The sequence below is a fragment of the Lutra lutra genome, chromosome 6 (genome assembly GCF_902655055.1).
Source record: "Lutra lutra chromosome 6, mLutLut1.2, whole genome shotgun sequence".
In the NCBI taxonomy this organism is placed as follows: domain Eukaryota; kingdom Metazoa; phylum Chordata; class Mammalia; order Carnivora; family Mustelidae; genus Lutra; species Lutra lutra.
In genome coordinates, this window is record NC_062283.1 from 86,158,876 (window position 1) to 86,167,244 (window position 8,369).

Sequence of the window (8,369 nt, forward strand, 5' to 3'; positions counted from 1 at the left end):
TACATCTTTCTTTGTTTATTCTTTCAGATTCTCCTCTTGATTCTCCCTCCCACTTGGCTATTTCTTCTGCCCGATTTCAAAGCTGTGATTTTAAAACAGGCTGCTCTGCCCTAGGCAGATTGGTTTGCTCATGATGGTTTCCTAGACAAGGAATACACCAAGTGGAGTAGCAATTAAGGTATTTCCAGTGTAAGCAAATTTGTAGTGAAGAAGACTACTGGAGTGAATGGGCCCCAACTTCTTGAATATGGAACTCTACTTGGTTCAAATTAACCAAGCAGATATTATCTCTTCAGGGCATTTGACCCTGGGAGATCCCATAAGTATAGTTCAGAGAAAGCTAAGCCTGGTAACAAATATTCCCACCATAATACGAGTGAGTCAGTTGCAGAACCTGGGGGCTGGGAGGCAGTGGGGGAGGAAGACTCTGCTCTACACAGACATTCTGAAATTCAGGCTCTTTCCACCTTGAGGAGGGATCAGGAAACTACAGTTCACAGGTCAAATCCAGCTAAGAAAGATTTTTTATTTTTAAAGGGTTCTAGAAGCATCAGCAGCAGCAACAGAGAACTTAGGTACCTGAGATGCCTTAAGATATTTATCTGACCCTTCCCAGAACAAGCTTGCTGATTCCTGATATGGGTCCGCATTTCCTCAGAGCACTAAAGGGCTTCCCTCGGACCGTGTTAAGCCGCCATCAATGGGAGAAGAAAGTGGGCCAGACATGGAGGATTCTGTGGGATGTGTTAGAGCCAGGCCAGACAAGGTAGATGCTCCTGCTGTCTGTATTCCTTTGGGCCGGACACAATCATGTGGCTGCAGCCACCTGCAAGGAAGGGTCAAAATGCAGCCTAGCTCCATGCCTAGGAGGAAAAGGAATCTGGTTAGTGAAAATGCAGGTGTCAGAAGGCACACAAAAGTGAACTGCTAGAAAAATTAAATAGCCTGTTGTTAAGAGTTCAGGAAAAGGCCAGAACGCCTCATACTGAGGCTATGAGGTTATCACTGTGGTTTCCCAGAAGAGGTCAAACTAGGATGGTCAATTGTCAAGTGGGTGGAAAATGCAGGTAACTGAAAGGAGATTACCAAAAGCACAAGGGTGGAAAGTGTAGGCTTGGGATATTTAACACAGAAAGAGGCCCATGGGTAAGTTCTGAAGAATATTCTTAGAAAGACTGGATTCAGCTAGGAAAAGGCCTTGAGTGGTCAGGCCATGGCAGGCCAAATGCGTGGAGGCCAATTTTAAAAATCATTTGACCATGGATTTTTTTTCTTCCTGATTTTTATTTTAGTTGTTTGTTCATTTTGTGCTCTATGGTTGCCTTGTCTGAGTCTGGAACCTCCAGATCTTGAGGTTTTTACATTGTTGTCTCTGGGCAAAGGCTATCTTCAGAAGATAGGAATGTTAGAATTTCAAGAGGTGAAAGGAAATGATAACAATAGACCCATTTCTTCTGAAAAAAAAAAAACCTCAAATTTGTACATCATCCATTTACAAGGGTACATGAGAACATGTATACTCAGTTAAAAGAACAATAATAAAAAACACTCAACACCCATCACCAGCATAAGTAATAAGAGCACATGGCCAATATGGATGACATAACACCACACAGGTTCCCCCTTGATCACACATCCCTCTCTCACTTCTTTCTTCCAAGAAATAATAATCCTGAATTTTCTGTTAGCTGTTCCTTCCTATTCTTAATAGTTTCACCACCTATGTATAAATTCTTATATTGTTTAATTTTACCTACTTTTGACCATTGTATAGATGGAATCATATTCTCCTATGACTTGTTCTTGCTCAATATTATGTTCTTTGAGATTCTTATAAGTAACTGCTACTTGTAGCTAGTAACTAATTTATTTATAGACTACCTACTCTCTGTTATCCATTCTATTCTTAAGGGCCCTCCTCTTTCTTTATAAATTGGAGAAAATTTAAACTTTTGCACCTTTTTAAATGGGAGAAAATTTAAAATTTTGTGTCTTCCAGGGAAGACATTAAAAGGAACACAAAACAAAACATAACAAAAACAAGAAATAAGAGGGAAGTGAAGGATACCTTGCTCTTTGTAGAACATTTGGGAACTTCGATGCATCTCTCCTTGGAACTCCTTGTTCTGTGGAGTTTGACTTATCAGGTTCAACTTGATTTGCTGTGTACTCTTTTTGGTGGTTTGTTTTTTTCAAACAACCAGTTGTTGCATGTGACTGAAGGTTTCTAGCTACCTTAAAGACTGCCCTTTTCCACTTGTCCCCCTCTTACCAGTTAAGAACATTCAGTCCTTTTGTACTAACAGGTGTCAGATTACATTTCGGGACATTTTTCACACAGACCTTCTTGAGAAAATTTCCTTGCACACCCCAGGCTGCTGACAACATGGGGCTTGGTTTTTCTAATCCAGTTCTTCTGGACATAATATAAGCCGGATTGTGACAATTCTATGTTAATCATCTTCATTGGACTTTCATTCTTGAGTTTATTAATGATGCAATTTCATAAATGAAATAAGCCATTGTCCCCTTCATGTCTTGGGTCCGACTGAGAGAGTGATTCTATGTTTCAGTTGATACATGCATTCCTCTATCTACCCACGACAACATGGCAGGAACAGCTACACTCAGTTTAGAGAGAGAAACTCAGCTGTTCAGTCTCACTCTCTAATGGATTTTTCAAGACTATAAACAAAACAAACAAATAAACAGAGTATAAACAACCCTCTATCTGATCTTTTCCTACAAAAAGAGACACAAAAATATTTCTTAAAAAGGCAGAACATTTTTTTAAAGATTTTATTTCTTTATTTGAGAGAGAGAGAGAAAGAACAAGTAGGGGGCAGAGGGAGAAACAGGCTCCCAACTGAACAGGAATCCCAAAGCGGGGCTCGATCCCAGGACCCTGAGATCATGACCTGAGCTGAAGGCAGACACTTAACCCACTGAGCCACCTAGGTGCCCCTGAAAGGAGGGACATCTTACTTCTCAAACATTCCTATAAGTTCCATTTCCTTTTTGTTATATATTTCATGGACAGGTTTTAATTCTGAATAATTAGTATCTGTTTGCCTCATGAGAATCACCTGAGTTGCAAAAACTCATTTTTAAGCTTCTCTGCTTAAAGCAATCAGTTCCATAAATTATACATCTGTTAGTTGATATGTATTTTCCAATAGGTAGTCTGAAGCAGCCCCACATGAACACTCATTTTCACATTAAAAGTAGAAGAAGACTGAGAGCCTGATTTTCTAGGGGTTTTCCCCCCACTCTTTTTAATTCCTTTTTTTTTTCTTGCCTAGAGGAAAATACTCTTCTTTTGAAAATCGTACTTATTCCTGATAAGAAGCTTTATTTCTATCTTCAGAAACATCATTTTAGATTTGTATAATCAGTTCTGCAAACTGCTTCTTAAAATGATAAATAAGTATCAAATTAAACTTGCAATTAAAGTTTACTAAAAATATAGGTTGCTGTAATTTTGTTGGTGATAGAAGTACAGAAGTAGAAATGATTAATGATGATTACTAATTACACAGCTGTGTTCAGAGCATATAAGTCTACAGAACCATGGTTTAACACTAAATAAGGGCTTCATCCTAGCAGAAACCTCTGTAGACAGTATCTAAATGCAGCTCATTTCTAGTCAGTACTTAAACACCCCCAGCTCCTCTTATGGCTGAGCTTGACAAAGAGGACCGGAAAAATAGAGTGCTGGGATGACCATCTTGGCTCTTCTTTCTCTTTTTTGTTAAAAAAAAAAAAAAAAGATTTGAGCTTAAAATAATGCCATCAATGTGAGAAAGTATCAGGTATTAATAATGGTGAAGCAAGGATCATCTTGTTCAAACTCTGACTTCTTTCTTTCCTAAATCTTAGATAATCTGGTATTTTATATGAAAAATGGTTTATTGATGAGGCTAATGGAAGTCAACTATAGAATAAAACCACTAAATATTTAACTTATAGACCAGTGAGCCAGGTTTGATCACTTCATCTGTAACCTTAGAATAAAGAAATCTACAAATTTGGTTTTTTAAAAAGGCATTTCTAACTATATACTTTTTTTTTGATTAACACAAAAATCACATTTTTCCCTTTTCTGTTCTTCACTGCTGCAGAAAAAATCATTATTTTAGGAAACACAATTTTATAAATAAAACAAACTATAGTGATCAATAAATGTTATATATGACATTGGGGTCTCCTGGGTGGCTCAGTCAGTAAAGTATCCAATTTGTGATTTCAGCTCAAGTCATGATCTCATGGGTCATGAGATCAAGTCCCACGTTGAGCTCCATATTCGACACAGTCAGCTTGAGATTCTCTCTCTCCTTCTGCCCCTCCCCCCATGTGCTCTCTCTCTCTCTCTCTCTCAGATAAGTAAACAAATCTTTTTTTAAAAAGTGATATGAAATTGAAAATCTCAAACCTAGTTCTCATATCCTGGTACTGTGTTATTTTCAGTACCCAATATATGAGCAAACAAACAAAATTAAATTTAAAAAAGAGAGAGAAAGAGAATGAAATGGGGAAAGCAAAAGGAGAGAGGAAGACAAAAAGAGAGAAAAAGAGGGAGAAAGAAAAGAACCAGAAGAAATAGAAGAGGATGTTTTTGCTTTTAGTGAATGGGAAACAGGGGATACAGGCAAGGGAAGAAAATGAAAATAGTTGTGGAGGAAAAAGGATATGGAAATATGGAACCAGTTGTCACCTCTTAAGCATAGCTATTGAGACACCACAATGTGGCTGCAGATTTTTAGGTATGTAACCTGACTGTTGAATCAGGATGATACATGAACCTGTCCTTCAGAGGTGGCTCAGTGTGATGAAATAGACTGAAAAAAAGAAAAAAGATAGATGCCTCTGTTGGAATCTACTTCCACCACTAAAGTGCGGCGTGACCTTGGCCATGTTGCATAATTCGTTTACTCTTCTTTCCTCCTCTGAGAAATGGTGATAGAGTATCCATCCACCCTACCCACCTCATTGGGTTCTCTGAAAACTCAATGAGATCATTTTTGTGTAAAAGCTTTTTGTAAGCTGTAAAGCACCAAAGTAACATATAACATTTGACCACAAGTAAACTGCATGCCCTTCTTGGGCCTGGCAGTCCCAAGTCAAACACAAAAGGAAATGGAGGAGATGGGTCACACTATTTTTAAGAAAAATGCAGCTTATAGCCAGATGTTTACGACCACCTCTGAGATTATCTGAGTGCTTAATATTAACCAACAGGGCGTAAGCAATTTTATTGTAGTCTCATAATCCTAAAAATCTACAGACTTTTTTCTGACAAAGTGGTTCAACAAAGATGTGTTAGGGGAAGGAAATACTTTCAAGGGACCTCAGATATTTGGCTCCCCATTACAAAGCACTGGGAGATGCTTGCAGGGAGCAAAGCTCAAGAGGGACCTACATCTGTCTTCTCTGCCTTGTCCTAAGTGACACAGAGCAAACCACAGAGCTGGAGAAACAGCATCAATCCAGAGAGAAACGTGCCTGACCGCTCCTCCTGTGACACCGGACCAAGTAGTCCTCTCAGAGCCATTAGTTAGTAATGGTGGATTCGCATTGTTAGGACAAGGACTGATGGACCCTTGTCCATCAGAAGCAGAATTGCTGATACACAGCCTCTCCCTCAGCTCAGACTTCAGGGGCAGAAGGGAAAGAAACATTTGGAAACAGATTTGATGAAATGTTTTTCCCCTTCAACTGCTCAGGTTATGGTACTGAATTTTGAAGGATTAAAAAAAGAAGAAGAATTTATTGCTTATGCTCTCAGGCCCCTTAGGGCTTATCAAAGGTTTTATCACATTTTTTCTAAAATACAGCCCTAATCCAAAAGCTTTGTTTGTGCAAGGATATGTCCAGTCCACGGGTGGAGAATTTCCATAATTCTTTCCATTCTGTACTCTGTCCCTCCCTCCTTTGTCCAGTTGTTTGGAGTTTCTGTCCATTCTGATCCTAAACATGCTTTCATTGTAAGGGTCAACTTTACTTGAGATTTTAAAGCCTCAAAGACCAAAATGGTGGGAGAAAAAAAGTCAGAACTCTTTTGGGATAGGACCAAATATTTGCTAAATGTCTATATAAACAGCAAATGTAACTCTTTCCCTGTTTCATCAAACACCCAATTGTATTTGCTAAATAATTCTTCAGCCAATACTATGTCAAAGACACCACATACCTATTTTTTTAATCCTTCAACTCAGCAAATTAGCTGGGATGACCAATTTTGACCATCACTACAATGGTAACATTGTGCACTTAAGTATCTTTCCCACCTCTGGTTTTTCCTGGCTCCTGTGTCAGAGACAGGTGTTGACAGTTATTGTGTGATGGGAATTTTTAGAAACACCAGCGCTGTTGGTGTTTCTAAAACACCAACAAATATCCTCATCAAGAAGTCATGAATTGGCTTGAGATAGGAAGGGCAATTTGAAAACCTTCTTTCCCTTTGTCTCATTTGTATTTTCTCTTCCTTCAGCTCTCATCTGCCATGAATTATGTCCTGTAAGTCCCTGCAAACCAGCCATGTCACACACACTCACACATACACATTCCTTCCTTGCATAAAGCAATTGTCTTACCATTTTCTAAGAGAAAATCATAGATTCCTATGGTCAGAGACAAAAGTTGATGTCAGCTGTCTCTTAGACCATAGACTTCTGAAACAAAAGAAGAAGAAAGCTATCTGTACAAAACACATGCACAAATTGAGATGGTCAATTCGAGAGAATTTGAGAGAATTCCAGGAAGAGCCCATTCTGGAACCACAATGGTCATTCACCAGCACCAGTTTGACCAGCATTCCAGGCATCCAAGAGAGCAAATTCTGAGACTTTCTTTTCATTAAAATGTGAAAGCATATTACACTGCACTGGCCTGAAGCACACTTTTTAACTTAAAAAGCAAATTCTAATTCTTTGAAGTCGAAACATTAAAAAAATAAATAAATAAATAAAACCTCAAACCAAAACAAACTTTAATCTCTCTGGAAAAGCAATTGATAAAAAAAAATTACTTTCAAACTGTGAATATATTTTCACACTGTTAAGCATTTATTTATTAAAAAATAATATATGTTTCTGAAAAGAGCTATCTTTTGATAATCTCCCCAAGACCAGAGAACACACAGATATTCCATGGAATCAAGGCCTTGTAGGTAAAAATAACTATTTTGTTAGATTAATTCTTCAGGAAAGAAGATCATGCCATGAACTTTTTTTTTTTTTAATAGGATTCTCTACCCTATAATGATCTACTATAATAATCTACTATATGTTGTATTTGTGGTGACTTTGTAGTGTGTCACCTTGGCTCGGATGAACTACCTTTCCCAGAATTCCTGGTCCAGTATGTTTCTGGTTAAGGTGGACTGTAGGAAAGATTGTTATGGAAGATGGGGAGGGCAGAATGGGGCAGCAGCCATGCCTTAGCTCACCCACACTGTTGCTTATCTCACCACACAAGTGTAAGGCAGCGGCCATCTTCCCCTGGATCCTCCTTCAGCTTCTCAGATTCCTGCACTCAGGTAGCAGGCAGTAGCAACAGCTCTAGACACAATGATAAGACACAGCATGCCTGAGAGTAGGGAAATAAATCCCATATAAACCAGGGACCTGCAACCTCAGTGAAATGTCTAGGGATCTAGTTGGAGTTATGTTGAGGTACCCTTTCTGACTCATTTACTGAGCTACCCAAAAGCTATTAATCATGAGTGGGGTGCAGAATAAGAGAAAGCTCTATGTGAAGTCCAGACCACTCTACAAACAGCTCTGCCACTTGGACCATATCATCCAGAAAATTCAATGGTACTTGAAATGTCAAGATAGGGATGCATTTTAGAGCCTTTTTCAGAGTCCTATAGGGAGATCACAGTATAGATCCTTAGGATTTTGGAATAAAGCTCTGCATCTTCTGTGGACAACTATTCTTCCTTTATGAAATAGTTTTTCTTTTTCTACTGGGCCTTAGTAGAAATTCAGTGCTTAGCGACAGCTCACCAAGTTACCAAGTGTGTGCCCTAAGCTGCCTATTACTAGGTATTTTCTGACTGACCAAGCCATAAAGTTAAGCATGTGCAGAAGTACTTCATTCTCAAAGGGGGGTGGTAAATACGAAATCAGGCTTCAGCAGAACCTGAAGGCACAAGCATGTTGCATGAGTAAGTGGCCCAGCCACCCATGACTCCTACTTTTGATTGTCTTCTCTCTCTTAACCTGCATCTATGACCTCTTGGGGAGCTCCTGTGACCAGATGATGGAGAAAGAAAAAACTCAGGCCTAGTCTGCACATGATTCAGCAAAAGAGGCCAGAAGTCACTTAGCAGTGGACAGCTGAAAAGAAAATGTTCAGGTGAAGCA

General features: G+C 38.9%; 1 long non-coding RNA gene across 1 annotated transcript; it reads right to left on the reverse strand.

The window, feature by feature from the left end:
• Positions 1-488: 488 nt before the first annotated feature.
• On the reverse strand, positions 489-7,561 carry LOC125103196 (uncharacterized). Its single transcript, XR_007128309.1, has 3 exons — positions 7,469-7,561; positions 6,594-6,671; positions 489-863 (listed from the first exon to the last, which is right to left on the reverse strand). It is a non-coding gene; the product is annotated as an uncharacterized LOC125103196 (long non-coding RNA).
• Positions 7,562-8,369: the final 808 nt, after the last annotated feature.